Source organism: Cotesia glomerata, linkage group LG3, assembly GCF_020080835.1.
Source record: "Cotesia glomerata isolate CgM1 linkage group LG3, MPM_Cglom_v2.3, whole genome shotgun sequence".
NCBI classification, from domain to species: Eukaryota; Metazoa; Arthropoda; class Insecta; order Hymenoptera; family Braconidae; genus Cotesia; species Cotesia glomerata.
In genome coordinates this window covers 3,912,184-3,936,848 of record NC_058160.1, presented here as the reverse complement: position 1 = coordinate 3,936,848, position 24,665 = coordinate 3,912,184, and the positions used below count along the sequence as shown (strand labels likewise).

Genomic DNA, 24,665 nt, shown 5'->3' with positions numbered 1-24,665 from the left:
TTTTTTAAAATTGCACTTGTAGTTTTTGAAGTTTTTTACAAATGTAATTTTTTTTTTATTTTTTTTGTCACAAGTTTTTCAATAAAAACATTTTTTTTAATTTTTAGATGTCGGCTAACTTAATTTTCATTTATAATAATACTGAAATCTGAAATTAGCTAACAATTGACGATTTTTTTAGATTATTTATTATTATTATTATTATTATATGAATAATAATTTAGCAGATATTTAATAATTTTTTAAATTAATAAATCAAAAAAAAAAATTGATATGTAGAAATTTAAAAAAATTAAAAATCCAATTTTTTAAAAATAATTTTTTGGAACAAATTTGTTTGTTAAAAAAAAATTAAAAAATGGTCAAGTGACAGATAACTTTAATGTCATTATTATTATCAACAAAATTTAATTGAAAATTCTTAATTTCGAATTTTTTAACAATTGAATTAAAAATTTTTTTTAGGACTATTTTATTTGTTTAAAAAAATAAAAAATAGTCGGATATCTGCTAACTTATTTATAATACTGAAATCAGCAAACAACTGACAGTTTTTTTTTTTTTTAAGTTTAATTAAGCAGTTATTTAATAATTTTTCTAATAATAAATTACTGCATGAAAAAAAAAATGGCATTTAGAAATTTTGATAAATTAAAAATTCAATTTTTTAAAAATAATTTTTCGGAACAAATTTTTTTGTTAAATAAAATTAAAAAATGATCAAGTGACAGCTAGCTTTAATATCATTTTTTTTATTTTTATTACAAATTATATAGATAAGAAATTTTTCAATTAAAATTTTTTCAAAATAATTTTGTAATAAAAATACAAAAAAATTGACAAATGTCAAGTAATTTCATTATAACTAATTATCATAGTTATATTTAAGAATGAAAATTAAAATTTTCGATTAATCAGCCATGAGGAATATATATAAATTTTTTTTAATGAAAGAAACACTCGTATGTAGGATCGTAGGTAGTCTGTTGTTTATGTTTATTCATCCGTGTCATTTTAATCTTTATGAAAAAAGGGCAAAAGAGAATAGGAATCCATCAAGAGATTTTTGTTTGAATTCACATTTGGTCATTGAAACCTAAAAAAAGCGTCTCGACGTTAAAACTGAAGAAGATCAACACACGGCTCCCGGAGCATTTCAATCGCTCACAGTCTCTTTGCTAGCGGTTTTTTCACCTCAACCACAAAGCCGGCTATTGTTTCACTTCTTCAGCTCCGGGTGTTGTCTGTTTCTCAGATGGAGATCTAGGAGGCTATTTTGAGAGTAAGAAAACCAAAGGAAAAAACGGAACAATCCTTTTTTGCATAAGTTCGCCATCAGATTCCTCTTGATCTTCATTTGCTAGGACTTTTAATACTCTATTTAATAGAATCTCAATTTTAGCGACCAAATTAACCCATTTTATTGTATAAGGGTGATTCTCTGTAAGGACGTCTTGAACCTGTACAAAATTGTCCGACCAAATTATTTTTGATTTTATAAGAAAAAAAATTAACAAGGGCTATAAAACTATCAGCTTAGTCATAATAAATAAACAGCCGAATTAATTTTTGCTTTTTCGATATTTGTGTATCTTTTGCCATATAACATGACAGGGGACTGTTTTTTTTTATCAAATTGAGAAAAATCAAGCAAACTATTTCAATGCATTCAACTTTTCAAGTTCTCAATGAATGTTTACATTAATTAGAATAATATTAAGACTTATGGATCCAATTTTATAAATAAATTATAAATAAAAATAGTTGCCAGGGGACTGAGTTTTGAAGTGGCCCAGACACATATTTCCAGCACAAACGGTGCTTTGACACTAAATAAAATGGTGATAAAGCGCTAACAGCCCTATGGTTATTAACTCAAGGCTAGTTAGGTCCTTATAAACCTTACAAAAGGTAAAATAACACGCTGGATTTTTTTTTTAGCTTTGAACTTCTAGCAGGGGATTGTTCTTAAAATGCCTGGGACAAACTTCGGTTTAATGAATTTAATGAAACAAATTAATTTTCGGTACTTTTTATTGAAGAAGATTGTTAGTTAACTAATTAAGTTTATAATCATTATGGACCAAATTATATATTATCGACGAATAACTTGAAATTTAATCTTAGTTTTAATTTTGGGAATGGGACAGCCCAGGGGACTGTTATTTCGGTGGTTTATAAATTTATAGCAAAAAAACCAAAATTTATTTCATTTTAGTTTTCAATGCTCCAAATAAAAATGTTTTTTTACTGTCATAATAAATTTTTTTTAGTAACAAAATGACAATTTTTCTAATAAAAAAATGCATGGGACAGCAAAAAACATCCTTACAGATAATCACCCATAAAATTTTGACTTTTCCGAGTAACACACATTTATTTTTTTCCGATGTTTTTATTTAATCATTTTAAAAAATAAACAAACTGCTTACAATCAAGTAAGCATAATATAAAGTACCGAGGTCTGGTTGAGCTCATGAAAGCTTCTAAACTTTGAAAGGCCATGAAAGACACACGGGAACAAATCAAAGTGATTTTCACGACGATAGAGGAGGGGAATAGATCAATGGTGATGAGTATAAAGCTTCGGAGCTTTCGGGCTGGTGAAGGCAAGAGTAGGAGTAGCAGTAGGAGGACGATGAGCATGTCCTCTGAGTTTCTATTGATAAACTCTCTTTATATACTCTGTACGATCTATGCTTTGAGTCGGTGGTAGTTGACGGTGGATATTGATAATATTGAAGAGTCCTGAATGCCGGTGACTGGTGAATACGACAATACACCCAGCCGGTGATTAATGGACTTCCGGCGACTTTTATATTATCTAAGTAAGATGTCGAGTGCTACCGGTACAGCAAAAGGTTACAGATAAAGACTTGGTTCATCGATTTCCAATGTTAGGTGTTTTTAATGATCATAAATCCGAGATTCAACATTTCAGATCAACTTCCTTATAAATTTGTATCCTAAACTTTTATTTTTATGTTAAATCTCTATAAATGTAATGTATATAGAGGGTACACCGTTCTTAGCTGATGTAACAATGGCAAGTTTTGGTATTGAAAGAGAACCACCCCAGAGTTGGTTTCCTTTGTAATCTGACGAGGCTTTGTACCGATTATCTGCATACGTTCGTAAGTAAGGCTTTCCTAGATTCACCAGCACGGTATCGCAACCCCTTTGCCTCAAATATAATGTAGGTATAGATACATTAAGATATAGGTATTGCAACCACTTTTCCCTCTGCTCCGTCGTCATCATCTTCGCTGAAAGAGGGAATACAGGACACGTTGTTGCACTCTGCTCTGTATAATGTTATACTTATATACACTGAAAGATTTCCTTTGAAAGTTCTTGCATAGTTGAGCGTAATCCCGCAGCCTTTCCTTCAACAACTTATTTTACGAGCTGGAACCATCGTAACTTACAAGCGATTTCGTCTTTCGAGCTGGTATTTTTGTCGCTATATTGATATTAACAATTCAAATAATAAATTTTTATATTTATCACTATCGGTCATGTAATTTATAAACTTTACTTAGGGTTAGGATTAAAAAAAGATGTCAACATTAGAATTCATTTTCTAAATTCAACTTTTCTAATTTTGAAATTTAATTTTTGACGATTTTTGCGTATTTGAATTGCTGAAGATACAATAATTTCCTAAAAATTTTTTTCCATAGTACTTGGTCTTGTTTAATTAAAAAAAAAAAAAAAAGAAAAATACAAATATAAAGCATAAAAAATTCGCCTTTGCCTCGGATATCAAATTTGCACCCGTAATGAAAAAAAAAAAAAAAATAAACTCGATTTAAATCAAGAAAAATTTTTCAGTTTAAAAATTTTTCTACTTAAATCAAGACAATTCCAATTTTCAAAAATAATTTTTTTAGCTCAAAAATTTTTCTCTTGAATCAAGTTTATTTTTTTTTTAAGTGTACCCGTAAATTCGCCTTCTAAACAGGCTCATATCGCAACATCGTAGTCGAAAAATCGTCCCTTTGCGGCCTAATGATGTAAATCACTATTTCTAACTCGTACACAGAAAAAAAAATGTTCTTGAATCAAGTATATAATTTTGAAGAACTTAATATTCTTGATTTGAGTAGAAAAATTCTTGATTTAAGGAAATTTTAATTGATTCAAGAATTTTTCGTCTTAATTCAAGACAATTACCCTTTTCAAAATTATATTCTTGGTTAAAGAATTTTTCTCTTGAATCAAGTTAATTTTTTTTTTCAGTGTAAAAATCATTTTATAATAGTTTCAATAAACAGTGGATGATACTCTTGATTTATCGAGCGCTTGCGGACAGGTAAGAGCCGAGGATGAGTGTGTTGTCACCAGTAGAGACTGGAAGTATATCGGTGAAGAGAGTGAATGGGTTAATAGACTTTGATCGCGGGGGGTAGTCATGAGAGAGTTCGAGAGCCAGAGGCACGCAAGCTGGGAGGGATATCCGGAGGGTGTACGTACTAGAAAGCGGGAGAGATAGAGAAAGAAGGCTGAGGGCGGAGGGGAGGACGGAGAAGGAGGGCTGTCCACGGGCAACTCGCTCAATTCGCCAGCTCGCTCGTTCGCCAGCAGCGTCATCATACGACCTCTTTGTTCCCCGACAATTTCAGCGGCATTGTCACCGTCAACAATGTCCACTTGACATTCGGTTTCTTTGTTCCACGCATTGTTAACTCTATCCTTGGCTCGGTCTTTCAATCATAAAGCTCATCGTAGACTGGGTATACCTACACGACTTTGTAAACTCACTTTTCATATCTCTTCTTCAGCTTCCATTCCTCCGCTCCTCTTCTGCCTCTTCCGCCTACTCCGGCTCCTTTTGCATCTTAATAACTGACCTTTTATCTTATTCTTACCGTCTCGAGAGACTTAACATACATCTAAACTCGAGAGTATAATATACTTTTTTAAAATGCTACGTTTATTTTGTTTATTTTTAACTTACCGCTTTTCGGATTATTTATCCTTTTGTAATTAATTATGAGAAAATTATTTATATTGTTGATAAGAGTAGAGTGAAAGATGTAATTGTTGAGTTAGTGCTTATCAGTTTGGAGAATATTACACTGATGAAATAATTAACTTGATTCAAGAGAAAAATCTTAGATCAGAAACATCATTCTGGAGAATTTATTTTGAATCAACCAGATTAAATTCTTCAATCAAGTAAAATTTATTAAAATTAAATTTTATAGTTCAAAAATTTTCATTAGACACTGATAGAAGGATTTGTTTATAGTTAAAAATATTCATTAATATTCAACAAATCATTTATTAAAGACCACTTTTCAGTCCTTGACTAATATTTCTTAGCATTTAAAAAAGTTTATTAATATTAAATAAATGAATATCAGATTTATTAAATACAAACAAATCATTTTAAATACTAAGAGATATTTGTTTAATACTAAAAAGTGGTCTCTAATAAATGATTTGTTAACTATTAACAAATATTTTTTGATATAAATAAATCCTTCTATCAGTGGAGTACGGACTGATCATCCCCTCAGAAAATTCTAAATTCGATAAATAAATATTTAAATTGAAGAAAAAAATAATTGATTCAAGAAAATTATTTTATCTCGATTGGAGAATGTTTTATCTTGAAAATAATTTTTATCTTTTAGCGAATAAATTCGAAATTTATAGATCACGAGTTTATTATCTTCGTAAAACACAGTGATAAAAAGAAAAATTATTATCCGGAAATAAATTCATTGACTCAAGAATAAATTGAAATGAACCGTTCAAATTTATTAATTTTTCGACTAAACACTATCATTATTTATCCGGTGACGTTAGCCGAGTCGTCTAAGGCGCATGGCCTATAGAGAACTCGGACTAACTTACCGGCCAGGCGTGGGTTCGAATCCGTGGGTTCGAATCCCCCAAAAAAAAAAATATCAATATTTTTTATGAGCTAAATCTTGATCCTCAATAAGTTTGCTTGATTAAAATCCTAAAAATTCTGAATAAAACATTGAAGATACAAAAAAATCATAAGACACATTGTTCGTCAAAAATTCAATGCGCTACAAAAAAATTCTTATCAATTTTTTTTTACTGCTCAATATCAAGTCAAAATTAAAATTTAAAGTTCTAACATAAAATTTAAAAATTTGATCTTGTCAAAACTCAATAATTCCAAACTAAAATCTAACTCATCTCCGCACAATTTTTATAATCTCTCCTTTTGAATCACCCATCAGTAATTAATACTAATAGCACAATAAAATTGTATAGATTTTTGTTGGCAGATAGAATCAACAATATCTTGATGTAGTACTCAAAGTTATTCTCGCAAAAGTTTTATAGTATCTCTCTATACCAACAGCCCATTGTCCACACAGTTATGACTACATTCATGTCCTTCTTCGACGCTTTGTTACTACCCCGTTCATTGTCTGTTCTCGCTCGTGTGCCCGGCTCTGCCTCATCGCCGTAACGTCAACTCATTGTTTTCTCATTGTTGCTGAGTTTGTGATTCCCCTAAGAAACTAGGTCCCTCTCTCCTCTTTTCTTTCCTCATATTCAGATTTATATATATATATATATAAAGACTGTACCGCAAAAAAGCGCAAGGATGAAAAGAGAAACAAGAATAAGCTCTAACGTAGTACATTCGTCTTATAAAGCCAAGATTCTTCTTTATCCGTATCCGCTGTTTAAATTCTCTCGTAAAACCATTGAGTGCCTTGAAATTTTTTTTGAGTAATTTTCAAATATTTATATTTTAAGTCCATCTATATAATTGAGTAAACAATAAACGATACGTCGGCGCCTAATCGAAAGCAATATTTTTCGAGATATTAAAATTTATTTGTTGGTCCATTTTATATTATGTGTATAGATATTTTATTGAACCAGCATAAAAGCTCGTACTCGGTAATAAAAATTTTTGTATTGAATGAATAAGAAAGTACATCGCCGCAAATTCATGGTACGGAGACCTGACACAATACATCGAAATGACGGCATTGTCGAGAAGAATATAACGCATTGACCTGACTGACTCCCGCATCTTCGGGGATATTTTTCTTTACCAATACCAATACAATTTTATGTACGCTACGAGAAATAAATAAAAGTTTATAGAATAGTTAAGTCTCTCATGTATTGGGAGCTTTAATGTTCGGAACATTTTTTAACAAACTTAAATTTTTTAGAATGGAAAACTTTATCTGACTATTTCGCGTAGAAAACATGCTGAATTTTTAAGATATTTTTGATAGTGGTGTACCTAAGGGCAAAGAAGTGAATAGAAGGGTTAAATAATTATTAATGAAGTCGTTGATTATTAAAAATAAAAAATTTTAATTATTAAAATTAAAAATATGAAACAGAAAAACAAAAAAGATTATAAGTCAAAATTTAAATAATTTTTTCTTTTTAAAATAAAAATATCTTGGTTGAAAAATTTTGCTAATTATTTTGTTTATTATTTAGATGATAAATTAATTATCGACAAAAAAATATCAAACCGTGAAAATCTATAAATTCAGGTTAAACTTCACTTAATTATACTTTAAAAATAAAATTAACTTGATTAAAAAAAATCAAGAAAATCATTTTAAAGTTCTTAATTGTCTTGATTTAAGTAGAAAAATTCTTGAACTAAGAAATTTATTTTTAAGTAAATTTTACTTGATTCACAAATTTTTCGTTTCAATTTAAAACAACGGAACTCTTCAAAATAATTTTTTTGATTCAAGAATCTTTATCTTAAATTAAGTTAATTTGTTTTTGTCAGTGAATCGATAAAAATTCAGACAAATTGATAAAATGAAGGATTTATTACGACGCAAAACTCATATGTGAAAAATTCATTGGTAGGTATAAAAAAAATCTTAGAAAATCGTTTGTAACTTTTACGTTCAATAAAAAATCTGATAAAAGAAAAGTCAGAAAAACCAGAGTAGATTCAAAACAACTAGTGGGAGAAGAGAAGGTAAAACATTGGATTGTATACATATATACGTAGGCAGATTTAATTAGCATGGACTTTTGGTGGCCCTCGAGGGATGTAACTCAGGGTGAGCAGTGCGGGGAGCGATCAGAGCCCGCTGAGGGAAAAGGGGGCAGTTGGAGCGTTAAAGTTAAATGACGGTTGCCGGGTGGTTATTCTTCCCAACAACTGATGCTTGATAATCTGCGAAGCCCCCGGTACCCCCCTTAGCCTCTCAATTCTGCTCGATAGTTGGCTCCCTGCGCGCGGACCAATTCTCTCAATGGAACAACTCAGCCACGTTCCAACCAGCTTAATTGTAGTTCCTTGCGCCGGTACTCTCCTCTCGCAGCCCATTTTTATTTTATTTTATATTCTTTTCTTTACTTCTATTCTGATTCGACGATTCCTATGGAATCACCATCCGACTGTACTACTACCCGTGTATACGGATTCTTTTATTTTAATTGATACACACACCCACACCCACACCTGCGAAATATACAACTCAGCAGCCAATCACTTTTATATAGATCTTTCTTTTTCTTCTTTATTACAATTACCATTGTGTCCGATACTTCGTTCGGTTAAATATTCCTGATTCACAATTCATTATTTAAGTTCTATTGTCGTCTCTCATGTATTCTTATATTAATTTAGTCAGCAAAATTACTCACTTGTTTATCGGAATCATAATATAGAAAACAGTAAAATTTAAAATATAGTTCTCACACGAAAAATAATAAATTTGTTAAAATTATAAAAGATGGGAATCAAAAAGTGAGTACGACAGAATTCTTCTTGATTGTCCAATTTCAAAACACAGTAATTGAGATTTTTCAGTTTTTTTCAAATTTGCTTTATAAAAAAAAAAATTTATACTTTAAATTAATAGAAAAATTCTTAAATCAAGTAAAAAAAAATTAGGAAAACGGTTGACCCTGAAGGCCATCCCTGCAACTTCCCGCCAATTCTATACTTAAGCGCTTGAAATTGCACTTATGACGTTTTAGAGCTCTTCGAGCTCATAAATACAATTTGTGTATTATTTTGAGTTCTTCGAGCTCAAAAAAATAGCTTTTGTATGCTTTTGAGCTCTTCGAGCTCAAAAGTTTGATAGAAGTTTGATAAAACACTATTTTTTTAATTTTCAAATCGCAATAACTTTTGAATGAATGAACCGATTTTCACGCGGTTGGTGGCATTCGACGCAGTTTTTTAAGCTTCATGAAAAATGTTTAAGTTTATATTGACAGAGTGGAAAACTTCGGAGTAATTCCGAAAAAACACTTTTTTCGGTTTTCTTTCGTCAACGATAACTCACGAACGAATCAACCGATTTTGACCGGACTGGCGGCGATCGACGTGGTTTTTTGATGTTAAGAGCTGATTAGTTTTTTAAATTGATTGGTAAAGCCGTTTAAAAGTTATTCCAAAAAAATAACTTTTGAAAAAATTTTTTTTTGTAGTTTTTTGCGATTTCTCAAAATCCACCGGTCCGAATCGTTCCAAAGTATATACAAAATCTAAGTTTGGTCAAGCCCTTTCGAATGGCACCAACCGCGATCAAATCGGTCAAGCCGTTCAAAAGTGATAAGAGGTTTACATCCACACACACACACACACACACGCACACACACACACACACACACACACACACACACACACACACACACACACACACACGCACACGCACACACAAACAGACAGACACCATCGCGGGAATAGTCAGGAAAGCTTCCTAGGACCTCGAAACGTCGAGATTCGATGAAAACTCGATTTTCGTAAAACGGGGTGAAAACAATAACTTCCCGATTTTTGGAAATCTTCGATTTTCTTAGCGGGAAGTTAAAAATTTCTTAGTTTAAGAATTTTTCCACCCAAACCAAGAGGATAAAATTCTTCAAAATTATTTTCTTAACAGCCCGGATCACTACGTTTGCAGCTTTATATTTCTCTCTTAGAAAAAGAAGAATTAAAAAAAAACGCTTTGCTACGAAATAGATCTTTTAATTATCTATTTCGTAGCAGAGCGTTTTTTTCGAAATTTTTTGTTTAAAAAAAACATAAAACCGCAATGATGATAAGTGCAACAAGGATAGTATCGTTTCTCGCAATGAGCGCGACGCGATAAAAAGAAGGGGCCAGCTGTTAGGATTAATTAATTAATTAACGTAGTTCCAGCGTGGTATAGTATAGTTAGAGCATTTACTATGGACAAAAATTTAAAAGCGTCGGCACACAGACGTCCACACATATAATTACATATTGTTAGTTTAGTGATCTGGCAACGTTGCTCTTGAAAACCGTGAAAGATTTGAATTTCCCGCTTTTTATGCTACACTATTTCAGGGAGCATTGCGCACGGCGTTGCCGAATCGCTATAAATTGTACAATGAGCAGGTTAGAAATGGATCAAAAATTATTTTTTTTTTAATTATTATATCTCGATAACAAAACAGTGAGGTGCTACTTTTATTTTTTTAACTTATTCTAAAAACATTTTTTAACACTCTCCTAATTTTTTTTCCAATTCTGTCGAGAGAATTTTTTAATATAATAAAAAATAGTTGGAGAGACCGGACATTTTACATACTTTAAATAGAACATGACCCTCAAAATCGACAATTTTGACTTTAAATATCTCGCGATCTAAATGGTCAAAAATTATGAAATTTTAGGAGTTTATAAATAAAGCTATTCTGAACCCGTAAAAAAAATTTCAGCCGAATCTGTCGAAAAGTGATTTCATGCTGGAACTACCTTAAATTAATTCGTTAATTTTTTTTCTGTGTAGTACGCTTATTATTATTAAAAAAAAGCACAAAAATACAAAAAAAGTCTAAAAATTTTGCAAAAATTAAAAAATTCCCGATTTTTTAGTATGTGAATCTTGAGCACACCTAAAAATTTTTTATTTTGCTGTATATTGTAGAAGGCTTTTAAAACATAAATTTAATTTAATACGAACTTTAAAAAACTAAAATAGTTGATTTTTTGCTCCACCCCGTTCAATACATAATTATAAATATCTTCGAAAGTATTAACTTGGGGCACTATATCGGGAAAGAAAAGATCGAGCAGAATGCTACGAATTCGAAAGATCCATACCTGCATACGTAATGCAACTCGGCATTGTCATCTAGGCATCGGCAGCTCTTTTGTCTACCGGTTGGTTCTGTTAAGAAGACCGTGGCTCGAAAATTCTGATCGCACGCGCTCCTTATCGATCTTCGGCCGATCATTTGCATCCTCATTGTTCCGACCATAGGAAGAGATTCCGCGGGCACAATATTCCTCGCTATAACACCTTTCCTGGTGCAGCGTTAAATAATATTTTTTATCTACTTTATTTTCCACCCTCTTCGTTCCCGTCCTCCATTCTTCGTTTTCTGCTTCCCTGTTGTTACTGTTACAATCACAATCACAAAATTGTATTCACCCACGAGGACACAATTCATCAATCTACTTATTTATTTATTTACTTATTTGTGTTTGACAGAGATGTAATATTAATAGATCGTCACATATGAGACGTGGGTTGATGTTCATAATAGAGAATATAGATGTTCGAATGTGAAAGAGAAGAAAGTGTTGTAGGGAAGAATGTGTTCTATACTGTACTATATTATACTACGGTACATAAAGAAAAGAAAAACCCCTTGACAGGCAACCGCACATTTTTACGTCATCATGACAGTGCCAGTGCATTGTTGTCACGAGACAAAGGCAAATGTGGCGACGAAATTGCGAAGGAAAGGCTTTGGATGTATGTAAGTAAGGCGCAAGAGTATGTGGATTGTGGATATGTTGATATTTTAGTTATATATAGTCTACAGAAAGAGTTTTTGAAATTTCGCTGCAATAATATCTCCACTAAAAGCTGGATCCATTATGGAAGAAAGAGATAAAATAGGCCCCTGGGGCATTACTGGTCCTCTGCTCTTTTTTTAGATTAAAGTTGGGAAAATGACATGGATTAAGTGTTTTTAAATGGTTTAAAGGAATTTTTGTACTATGATCAGATTGAAATAATTTTGAAGAGTCAAATTTTGTTCAAAATCTTGGTAAATATTAGATCAAAATTTTAAAACTGGTTTAAAATTGTAGGAATTAAAATTTTTCAACGACGGACAATTGAAAAGATTTTTAAAGAGTGAAAAAGTCAAATTTTCTTTAAAGTTTGATAAACATTGTTAACAGACCTGTAAAATTTTTTAATTTAAATATTAATATGAGAATTTTGAATTTTTTAATTAAGATCAAATCGAAAGATTTTTAAAGTACGACTCAAATTTTGTTCAAAGTTTTATAATCATTCTTGTTCGACCTCTAAAATTTTAAAATTTATTTATGTAAGTACTTTAATGTCGTATTCAAAAAATTCATTAAAATTTTTGATATTTGATGAAAACAAAAACATAATTTTCTAACATATTTCTTAAAAAAATAAATTTTTATCCACTACTAGATCAAAGAAATAAAAACTTTAAATATAAGCTGAAAACAGTGAAATTTTTCATCAAGACCCCAAGTTTTCCATAAGTAAATTTAATTATAGCTAAATGTCAGGTACAAGTGCGTGTCAGCTGATATTCATTTATTAAATATTAATAGAACTTTTTAAATACTAAGAAATATTTATTAAGGACTAAAAAGTGGTCTTTAGTAAATAATTTTTTATATATTAACAAATATTTTTAACTATAAACAAATCCTTCTATCAGTGTTGGGAAATATTAGATCAAAATTTTAAAACTGGTTCAGAATTGTAGAATTTTAAATTTTTCAACTAAGATCAGTTGAAAAGATTTTTAAAGAGTAAAAAAGTCAAATTTTCTTTAAAATTTTATAAACATCGTTAAGAGAACTGTAAAATTTTTTAATTTATTCATGATAGTCTATTGATGTTTAATCAAAAATTGAAAACTGATTCGAAATATGAGAATTTTAAATTTTTTAATTAAGATCAAATCGAAAGATTTTTAAAGTACGACTCAAATTTTGTTCAAAGTTTTATAATAACTCTTGCTCGACCTCTAAAATTTTCAAATTTATTTATGTAAGTACTTTAATATCATATTCAAAAAATTCATAAAAATTTTTGATATTTGATGAAAACAAAAACATAATTTTCTAACATATTACTTAAAAAAATAAATTTTTATCCACTACTAGATCAAAGAAATAAAAACTTTAAATATAAGCTGAAAACAGTGAAATTTTTCATCAAGACCCCAAGTTTTCCATAAGTAAATTTAATTATCGCTAAATGTCAGGTACAAGTGCGTGTCAGTCGGGAGTGTAAATCGTGGCAGTATATACAGTCTATAGTAAGTATGGAAATCGGTAATAGAGCACCGAGTTAAGTACAACAGAGTTTCAAAGACCCTAGGGCAGTTGCCAAGTTAATCAAGTTGTTTTCCGTTTAATTAGAATCCCAGGTTGATCCTCCCGCTATTCTCTCAGAGGTCTTAGGATTATAAGCCTCTGTCCCCGCGTGATATTAAGACGCTGTCTTAACGACCCACCGTGTCTCCACCCTTGTACACACGAATACATAGATAATATTCCATATTCCATTATATAATATATATTCATATTCATATTCCAAGAGGTTCATCTAATCCCGCGTTAACGAATGATCCACGATGAACATCTAGCTTCTCCACACTTTTAATATGCCAATAATTTTAGCTCGGTGTTTCAACTTTCAATTTTTATTTATATAAACTTTTTTTTGGAGTTATTTATCATAACTCAAAACAGATGAAACCATCAAGGTAAAACCTTCCAGCGCTGCTTGATCCCACGTGGGATTCGGGTCAATTGATTGTCTGACAAATCTTTCATTTATCCTGGTCTTGGTCTCAATAATAATCTTCGAGCCAATTACGGCTAAAAATTGCTAATGCAATAATAATATAACATAATTAAACGGGACTTCCTTTTGAGACGGTCAACTTGTTAATCACATCCGGCGACGCCTGTACCCTTTTTTGCATCCACCACCATCTTCTTCGCTTTCGTTAATAGGGTATGCGATTATTGTCTCGGGTTTCACTTCGTCGCTTTCAATTGTGTTTATCTATCGTTAGTAATTTACTGAAACTAACTATTAAATCAAATTAATTCATTGGAATTGATGTAGAGTACACTGATAAAAAATTAATTTGATTTAAGAGAAAAATTATTGAGTCAAGAATATAATTTTTAAAAGTTTTGTAAACTTTAATCAAGTGGAAAAATTCTTTATTCAATTATTTATTTATTTATTGGATTTATATGCCAAGGCTTATTACCGGATGGCAAATTGTACAGTGTCTAGTATAATTAATGAATAATAACAAAAAGTGTAATTAAGTAATACAACAGAAACAGTATGACGATACTGCCATTCTAATACGTCGTATCCCACATTAAGAAAATTTTACAGCAGACGGTCCAAAATTCTTGATTTAAGGAAATTTCACTTAATTCAAGAATTTTTCGTTTTGATTCAAGACAATTACCCTCTTCAAAATTATATTCTTAGTTCAAGAATTTTTCTCTTGAATCAAGTTAATTTTTTTTTCTGTGTATGAGTGACATATCAGTAACTTAAAAATTATTGAATCAAGAAAATAATTTTGAAGAATTTTATTTTGATTCAAGTAGAAAAATTTTTAAACTAACATTTTTTTCTTGGCTTAAATAAATATTATTTGATTCAATAATTTTTCATTTTGATTCAAGACACTGAAACTTTTTAAAATTATTTTCTTGGTTCACAAAATTTTCTCTTGATTCTTTATTTTTTTTTCAAAAAAAAAAAAATACAATTAATGTTTAAAATTAAGCTTCGCAAGAGAGGGAGTACAACAATACTCGAGGGTGGGGAACAGCACAGCCGGAAAGATGGCGTGTGGCTGGGGAACGTGATGCGCGAATCAGTCTCTCGCCGCGCGTTGTTACACTCTGTCACAGAGTTTGCCTGCTCCGCTCCGATATCACTCCTATCGTTATCAATGATATCAATAATCGTCAATAATAAAAATTGAACATCAACCATTGTCAATAAAAATAAAAAATATTCTACCGAAAAATTTTCAAAAAATATTTTTTTATTTTTCTGATTTTGTTTAAAAAATTCCAAAACACGTGTAGTGAAAACTGACATGAATCATTTGTAATTACTGACACGTCCGGTAGTGAATTTTCATTGAAAAATTTAGTGTATTATATCGGAGCGAAGAGCGGCGATATTTCTGATTGATAGAGTAAATAAATAAAAATAAATATTTAAATATACGAGTGGCTGTTGGTTGTCAAGTGTGTGTCTGGTGTAAGTGTGTGCAGTGTGTGTGTGAGTGATTGCCAATGGCAATGATTTAGCGAGAGTTGACATATAATATTTACAGTGGAGGCATATCCGCGGTTGCACGTGACATCCACTGACACGCGGACAATGCAATGGAATTTTCGGTTTCGAATCTAGTGCGTTTTGTGCTGGTGCTTCTGCAGTACTGAAATATCCTATCCCTGTCGGTCTCTTTCTATCCGATGGTGATCGTGATCGGATCTCATGATGCTCATCGCTCTGGAGTACTCTCTGCTCCAGAATTCAACATCCAGAATGTGTGCATGTAGATAATAAAGGTGTGCTAATGTGTGTATGCAAGTGTCTCTGTGTCATGTCTCGTATATGTGTGATATGTTATATATCCAGTTTGCAGTGTAAAGTGGACCCTGTGATTTTGATTACCAGGTTCCATTGAGCTTCGATCGAGGTGACTGAGTGGATGACTTCTAGTGATAGTGATTACGATCGAGAGTCCAAGTCAAGCACGCTCCGCTGCCAGTCCTCTGTTTACATCCTCCGATTTTCATATTTAGGGACTAATTGTCGATCATCGATCTTCTTTCGTCCAATGGTGAGTTTTTTAAGAAATATTTTGTTTGAATTTTTTTAATTTTCAGGATGAAAAATTTCTAAAGGAAGGAATTTGAAATAACACGTTGAATTTTTTAGTTTCATAGTCAATAATTTTTAAACTTAAAAAATGATACTTAGAATTTTTTTTTAGACAATTACATAATTTTTTTTTTAGACAAAAATATAATAATTAAGAAGAAAAGTTTAAAACTAATTAAAAAAATTATTTCTTTAAATTTTTTAAAGATTATTGTAAATTCGCCGTGAAATAGACAAATTTAAAATTCCAAAAATTTTTTAAATTGTTAATTTATTGATTTTTTATGAAAAAGAAAAAAAAAGTGATCATGAAACTGAACAATTATCTTTTCTTCTATTTATAAGATTTTTTAAACGTAAGCTAAAAGAAATAAATTGGTTGAAAAAGTTCTCAGTCTCTCAAAAAAATAAAAAAAGAGTTTTTCTTTATACAAGGTCAAATAAAAATAACCAAATTTTTTATAAGAATTTACAAAAATATCGGAAAAATTTTGTCGATTTTTAATCCAAAAATATCTACTGATAATAAAATTAATTAATTTAATTCACGAAAAAATAATCTTAAACTAAGGACGTAATTTTGGAGAGTTAAATCATTTTGCATCAAGTAAAATTTACTTAAGAAACTGCCAATTTTGTAACTCAATAATTTTTCTGTTTAATTCAAACTCAAAATTAATTTCTTCATTAAAAATTTTTTTTTTTGATCGAATCAAATAAATTGTTTTTCAGTGTATCTTTTACTAAAACCATTTTTTAACTACCAAAAAACTCACTAATATTTTCAATTCAAAAAAAATTATTTTCTCTATTACATTTCAATTGTCAAAAGAATCTGAATAACATAACACCTAGGTAATTTACATCTAAAAACATTTAACCGTGCAATATTCGACAAATAAGCTAAAAGATACATACATACATCAAGCATAATAATAAACATATATACTAAATACAATATATACATATATAAGAGAAGAAAAAAATAATCAAATGGAGAAGAAATATAAAAAGCGAGATCTCCATTCTCCTTAGGTTCCAATTGTTTCGGCAGGCATATTATATATTTTTATTTATTTTCCTTCGGTGCGCTTTTCTGGCACCTCCTTTCTCTTATTGCTCCTATGTATGTGTTTATATTGTTTATTGTATATCGTATATTGTATATTATATATTCGTCTCCTTTATCTTCTCAGACTCACGCAGAGGCAGAGTCCTCTTCTCATTTTATTTCATTTTAGTTAAAAATAAACATTGCGTCAAAAGTAGTATTGAACAAACAGCGTTAATTCCACGTGCTTCATGCTGAATACATCGTTTCCAAATAGAGCCATTTCTATAGTGACAATGAGGCTTTTGATTTCGTATTTGAAATACGCGTTTGAATCGCGCTTCCACCCTATCCGTGCCATACACTGACACATTTACTATATTTACTATATGTATAATATCTACCTATAATACTGTGCGAAAGAGTTGTCAACACTCAGACATCCACATATGAACACACACATGCGATATAAACACAGATAAAGCGATGGCAGGATAGATACAGATAATAAAGTAAGTTATCTCCCGGGTCTTTATCAAAAGGGAGTTTATTCGGTAACTACCGATTCACGCGAAACCACCAAGGTGTATGAGTTGTTCCAGCACCCCTTAACACATTGTGTGGAGCGAGACGTCAAAAGAACAAGAGGAAGAGGGTTGAGGGTGCCTCCCGTCCCCTTTCACCCTTCTTTCTACTCAAGGGTGGCTCTACGCCGCTTTCCGGGAACAAATTGTCCCGCGGGACAAAACCAACCTCTGTCTCTCTCAGACTATCAGTTTAGACTTACACTCTTTGTACATGCGATAATAAGAGTTTTAGTAGTGAAATGTACCCCGTAAGCTTTCAACTCCTTGCTACTGCGATTGTTTTTTTATTGATCGATACTTTTGGATTGTAACGAAAGAATCTTTTAAGTCCGGAGCTGGAAGTTGTGTGTGGTTGTGGAGTTTCAAAACTTCGTTGGTAGAATTTGAAGTTATACACGTGGAGAATAAAACTAAACAGTAAAAAATTTTGCGTCAAAAAACTGAGTGTTAAAAATTTTTGTGTTAAATATTTAATACTTTTATAGGGTAAAAGACCCCATTAGTGGCAGGGAACCCATTACTGACACTTTCTTTGATTTTGATCCTTATTTAATTAATAAAATCATTAATTTCAATAATGAATATATTATTTCTAATCTTTAAGACCTTTAGATCAAAGAAATCTTTAATTTTTATTCCAAGTAGAACATTTTTTTATTAAAAGAAAAAGTGCCACTAATAGGGGTTAAAGGTGCCACTAATGGGGTCTTTTACCTTATGTAAATTTAACATATATTCTGTTAAATCAATACAAAAAAGTGTTAAATATTTAACATAAAAATTTTCAACACAAAATTTTTTGACATAATGACGCAAAACTTTTTACTGTGTAGTTATTTGAAAAGAAATGGTCTTGATTTAAGAATAAAATTTTTTTGAGAAAAGAATTGTTTTGATTTAAGAATTTCTTGATTTGAAAGTAATTTTTTTTAGCAAAAAGAAGTTTGAAATCGAAAGATCAAGTTTTTTTTCTCAGTGCAATTTAAAAAATTTAAAATTGATGATATTTATAATTTAGCAGGTGATGGGCCCTGTATGCTTTACTGCATATTTGTACGATCAAAGCTAAATGATAATCATTTAATACTTTTAAAAATAAAATTACAAATTTAAAACTGAAAACCTTTTATACTATCTGTGCAAAAAATTTTCACAAGACATAAAAAAATTCAAAAAATTGTTCGACGTATAGTTTTGAAAAATATCGGAGATATTACTCTGAAAAATTTTCTGATGTGTCGATAAAATATTAATGTAAAGTCCTGATATGAATGGAAAGAGAAAAAATTGTATACAGTTTGGATTTAAAGGTAATCAATGTATGTGTGAATGCTTTTTTGGCATTAGAGACTTGATGTCCCTCGATGCAGAAACCAGGAGTCGAAAAAGGAGGGAGCTTTCTTTTCAGCGGATTCTCAGCTATACATAGACCCACTCATACCCTTCTTAGGAGTTTGAAATATTTCCAAGGATCTAGCGAGTTTATTAAGGCTATTCATGGCGCGCCTCTGAGACAGCATTATGGATACAATTTAGTCTTATTCATCTCAACGTTGGACGTCTAAATATTTTTAACCTCAGTCCTTTTAATACCGAACTCCAACTCCGACTCAAACTCTTTTCAGCCCAGATTTTCACCATTGCTGATACGCGAAATTTCTTTCAAATTTTTCGACCAAAAGCTCTGCGTAAGGTCCTCAAAAAAGTATTTTGTATTTTGTAAAGCGAAGTTTTCATTTACATCTTCCTTTTATTTGGCGGACTAGTTGACTGGCGACATTCCTCTATCATCCCTCATTTCTCGTTTTTTCTTCCCCTGGATTTTATACAATCAAAAGAATTCTATCTTCGACAACAATACCGCGCGAGCTTGAAAGCCCGCTCGTGATAGCTTTGTGCCCTATTCCTGCCTCACACCCCGACGACTACAGTTCAAGATGTTAACGGGCGGGGATTCGCCACCGCGTACAAGGGTAACGATTTCACAAGGTCAATATTTATTTACATTAGACTGAAGCGAGAATTTTTGTGTTTAAAAATATTTTTTGATTTTTTTTTCTTGCACGGAAAAAAGTAAACTGTAATATTCACTCGGATTCCGGTTAATTTTTATAGTTTCAAATAGTAAAGCAGTCATCCGGGTGGCAAAAATATAAATATTACAGAACTTAATGTAGAAAGTATAAAAGCCACAATTTATAATTTAATATCCAAAATAAGTGATTAGTAGCTGTCACTATAGTAAATAACGACTCTTTCATCTTAAAAAATTACAGTTTTAAACAGTAAAAATTGCCATTTCAATATATAGTCCATATTATGAGGAGAAGGGGAACTCAGATGAAAGAGAAGGGGATCTCACTCTGAGAGAATTTGACATTTGAAACAGTAAAAATTATACTTTTAAAATATACATTTTACCAGTCTAAGCAAGTCAATAATTACAGTTTGATTTTTAGCGTTGCGTTTAAAATTTACCATTTTACTTTGTAAATATTGACGTTGCTTGTATTAGAAATTTACTAACTTTATTTTATACTTTTTACATATCATAAGATCATTTTTTAGCTACGAAATGATAAATATCAAAGTCTGAATTTTTAATTATTATATTTTAACATTTTAGACATTCACATAGCGAATATTACTGTTTGAAATAGTATTTTCTTCCATGTAGAGATTAAATTGTAACGTTTAAATGGTAAATATTATAAAGTGAATAGTAAAATCACGATTTTACTGTTTGAAATGGTAATTTTTAGCAGTTGATCATTACTTATTATAAATCGACTGTTATTTATTACAGTTTACTTTTTTCCGTGTGAGCTCCAAAATTTTGTTCAAAATTCTTTTGTTGTTAATTCGTAAAAAAAAATTCTGTTTTTAAATAATTTTTACTTTCAGGGTAGGAAATGATCGATAAAGGCTCAGAGGGATCGATATTAAAAATTCTTTCACAATCCAAAGCTTAAAAATTATTTATTTTTGGGGCAAAAAAAAATATCTGCATTTTTATCTTAACTATTATCTCCTGGCAAGCAAACCATGGACTAGGTACTGGACACTGGATAGAAGGATACCTTTTGAAGCATTATAATTATTATAATAATTATTACAACTATTTTTTGGTATACTTAAAGCGGAGTTGAATAAATCCTAGCAGGAGAGGAAGAGAGTAGGAGTAGGAGTAAGAGCAATAGCAATAGTCAGTCCCTGGTCTCTGGTCTCTCGTCAGGTTGCATTGTTTACAGAGTGATGAGTCTTCACACTGGCGAGCAGAGTGCGTTTCTCCTCTCTTATTCATTCTCTTCTCCCTGTCTCCCTTATATAGTCCCATTCTTCCGCGTTCTCGCTATTGTTCCGCCGTTCCTTTATACAGAATAAAGTATCAAGCGGCCCGACACAATGTACCCCGCCATCGCCATCGCGTTACTGATTTTACTCTTTCTTTCCCTCCCTGAGCTCCGTTCGCTCTCTTGTGTGTGTAAGTGTGTAAGTGTGCAAATTGTGTGAATATATGTGAGTTTCCTCTTTCTCACCCCGAGCGCCATCAGTCGGTTTTCTATTCGCGAATCTTTCGTTTTTCTACTTCGACTCCACACTCCTCACTCCTCACTCTCTTTCCAATTCACTCACCCCCTGGTTACACTTGTGTGCGCCGCGGCGGCGGTAGGCGATGGCTCCGGTACGGTCGGCATCCCGCTACCTCTCTCAGAGTCCACGCTCCTATTCAATCTACGATCGTTCGATCTCTCAGAGTAGAGAGTTTTTCTTTTTCTCCACCAACAACCTCTTTCACGCTTCGAATATTTTCCAACGCTTCTTCATTCACCTCCTCCACAGAACTTTTTTATTTCTTTTTTACTCTAACTAATTTCACACAATATTTTTACTAATACATACTTTTTTATTTTTTTTTAATAATAATAATTATAATAATGTTTTTAAAAATTTATCATTATTATTTCTACAAAAAAAAAAATTTGTTCTTTAAATATTTTTCGGATTAAGGCCTTATGCAAAAATTATTATAATAATAATACAAATAATAAATTTTTAAGCACTGGACATGTAATCGTGGAGATCCACATAGAAAAAAAGGTTTACTTGAGCCAAGAAAATATTTTTCTTCCTAATTAATTTCTTGAGCGAAAAAAAAATTTTTTTTTGACACAAGAAATTTCACTTATTCCAACAAAATTAATTCTCTTGCTTTAAGAAATACGTATCTTGATACAATAAAATTTATTTAAGTCAAGGAAATCTTGTTTTGAGAAAATTCAGCCTCTTGTTCCAAAAAATTTAGTTCTTGATAGAAGTAAATTTTCTTGTCTTGAGAAAATTTCTCTCTTGCTCCTAAAAATTAAATATCTTGATAGAAGTAAATTTTCATTAATATTTTTATTGATTAACATGTCAAATGGGAAGATCAAATAATATTGAATCATTTTTTTCATTCAATATGTATAATTGTACGCTAAAATAATATAAAATGGGTATCAAATATTCAAAAGAAAAATTTTCTCAAGGTGAGAAAATTTTTTTCTTAGCTGAAGTAGGTAGCGCTGCTTCCCTAAAGTATCTAAAAATCTTGATCAAATATAAAAATTTATTGTATCAAGTATTTATGATAATTTGAATTAAGAAAAAATTACTTCCACTAAGAATAGAATTTCAAGAAAAATTTTTACTTCGGCCAACACAATTTCGGTGTTTCTTCAGGCACCTGAAATTTTCTTGAGCCAAGAATTTCATTCTCGAGCCAAAAAATTTTTCTTTCTCTGCAGGTTCAACTTGAATTGGTCCGATCCTAAATTCTTTTTAATGTTATTTTTGTATTTTTCATTTAATTGATAGTATAACTTTTATTGCTACTTTACAAAAATTGCCAAAATGACAGGAAAATTATTACTCAAACCAAGTAATTAAAATTTTTAATTAAAAAATATCTAATTAAAGAATTAGGAAGGCTAAGAATAATAATAATTTTATCTTATGTTTTAAAAAATTAATTACCATAGTTGATTAATTGTTTTTCTTTGTGAAAAATTTTCCAACAAATAGTATCCCGGTTGACAATATGTCGATTGCGATCACCCCGAGTTAATTAATAATTCTCGCTTTATTAAAAATATATATAATAATAACATCGTCCGAACAAGTTTTCCGGTATTATATTTTTATTTTTAATTTTTCTATCGCCGTAACGAATTATTTCGACGAGTAGAGAGTGTAGAGTGGAGTTGGAAAAAGTTTTACGTATTGTTTTTCCTCGGCCGTGGAATATTGAATGGATCGGTACGGAGCATAACTTTAGAGTTGTAGATTCTATTGGTATCCGCGAGCGTGGAATTTCCGAGCTGTCGACTACTGGACCATCACTACTCCACTTCACTTTCCAATCTTCACTTGAAACTCCCGTAGTTTACCGAGCTTCCAAAAGAGAGAAGAGGAAAGAGGAAGTAAAGAGAGGGCTTCTTCTGTGTTTGCTAATAAGACTCTTTTCAGAATAGCTGGCCTTTGAATGCGGGACGAGCGGACAATTCGGTACTAATTTAATGTGCACACTGAATGGCGGCATTAATTAACAACCGGCATTCAGCCCACCAAGCCCTCGGTTATTCTTATCCGGTAGCACCTTCTACCTTTACTTTTACTTTACTTCTTCAAGACCACCACCCTCTACCTACCTCTACCTTTTATTTTTGCCTCTACTCATCTTTGCTTTCATTTTTTATCGCCATAAATATGCGCAGCACGATTTACAGTCCAAAAAAACGTCTCTGACTAATTTTTTAAAAATCTAATTAATGATACAAGGAAAGAATTTTTCTTTAAAACTTATTGTTAAATTCAAGAAAAAAATTATTAGGCTGTACCACACTCGTGGGATGCTGCTTTATCATTTATTAGTAACAGCAATACTTTTTAAAGTTTGTGTCAGTAAAACTTACAGGACTCAGCCGTAAAATAAAAAATTTAATTATCAACTATTAAATTTAATAAAATAACTTAGTGCAGCTTACTGCACACATGGAATAGAATTATTATTGGAGATACTATTATTATTTTTTACTTAGATTAAATTTTAATTAAACACTTCGATTAATTTTTACTATCAAGTCCGGTTAATTTTTTAGTACTTTCACTAAAAACATTTTCTATTACCGCAATTTTTAATATTAAAATAGTAAAAAAGAGTTATTCATCTTATTAATTTTTCACGTTTATTATTTTTAACCTTCATAATTCTACAGTAAAAATTAACAGTATTTTTTACCTGGTATTTGTAAATAATTATTAAATTAAATCGTAATTAGATCAGAAATTAAGAATTGCTCCACGATTACTCTCATGTTCACTGTAATTTTCAAACAAAATTTCTTTTTGTGTACAAATGAGCTACAAAACAAGAAAGAGCCTCGCAGGTTGAAGGGGGTGGAAGGAGAGGAAGGGTGAAGGGTGGCTCTGCTGGTGGCGGTGATAAGGGGGAAGAGAATAGGAATATAGAAGGATCGTCCTGAAGAGCAGGGAGTAGGCGACGCACACGACTATTAGGATGGGAGTAGAGTAGAGAGTAGAGTTGTCGGTGGTGGCACATTCACGTACATCGTCCGTCGCGTGTGACGTCATGGCATTGTTAGACGAGCAAGCATTGTAGTCACTATTGTGAGTCTGCGCCATTATTCTAAGACAATCGTCCGACACAATGAGTCGGACGGTAGAGAGGATGAGTGGAACGGCCGATTCGCTTTCCTCGTTCGTGTGTGAACGTAAGTGTACACTCGTTTATGGGTATTCCTACTCTTACTCTATGCTTGTTCTTTACATACTTGACAGCATATATATATATTAATATCTATAATAGTAAGGCGACTATCATACTATCACTATCGCTATCGTAGTGGTCTATGTGCATTCTATGCTAAGACGACTGCTCAGTTAGTTATGTTTTATTCGAGCATTCTTATTACTTGTCATAAGATCCTCTAATTATTTCATTCAGCGGCTTAAGACTATGCATCAAGAACATAATACTTTATCATGATCATTGAAATAATCATACATGATTATCTGTGAATTTTACATGTCGTAATTAATAGTATATTACAC

The 24,665-nt window shown here is 31.2% G+C and overlaps 1 protein-coding gene across 7 annotated transcripts in view; it reads left to right on the top strand.

The window, feature by feature from the left end:
- Nucleotides 1-24,665, top strand: part of LOC123260774 (transcription factor Sox-2-like) — a 375,090-nt gene that overhangs the window by 337 nt on the left and 350,088 nt on the right. For 3 of the 7 annotated variants that reach the window (XR_006508512.1, XR_006508511.1, XR_006508513.1), the window contains exon 1: nucleotides 14,907-15,873. The gene's annotated coding sequence lies outside the window, so the exon portion shown is untranslated. Of the gene's footprint in view, nucleotides 1-14,906; nucleotides 15,874-24,665 lie in introns of those variants that run through there. The other 4 variants (XR_006508517.1, XR_006508515.1, XR_006508514.1 and 1 more) reach the window with 4 other exon arrangements.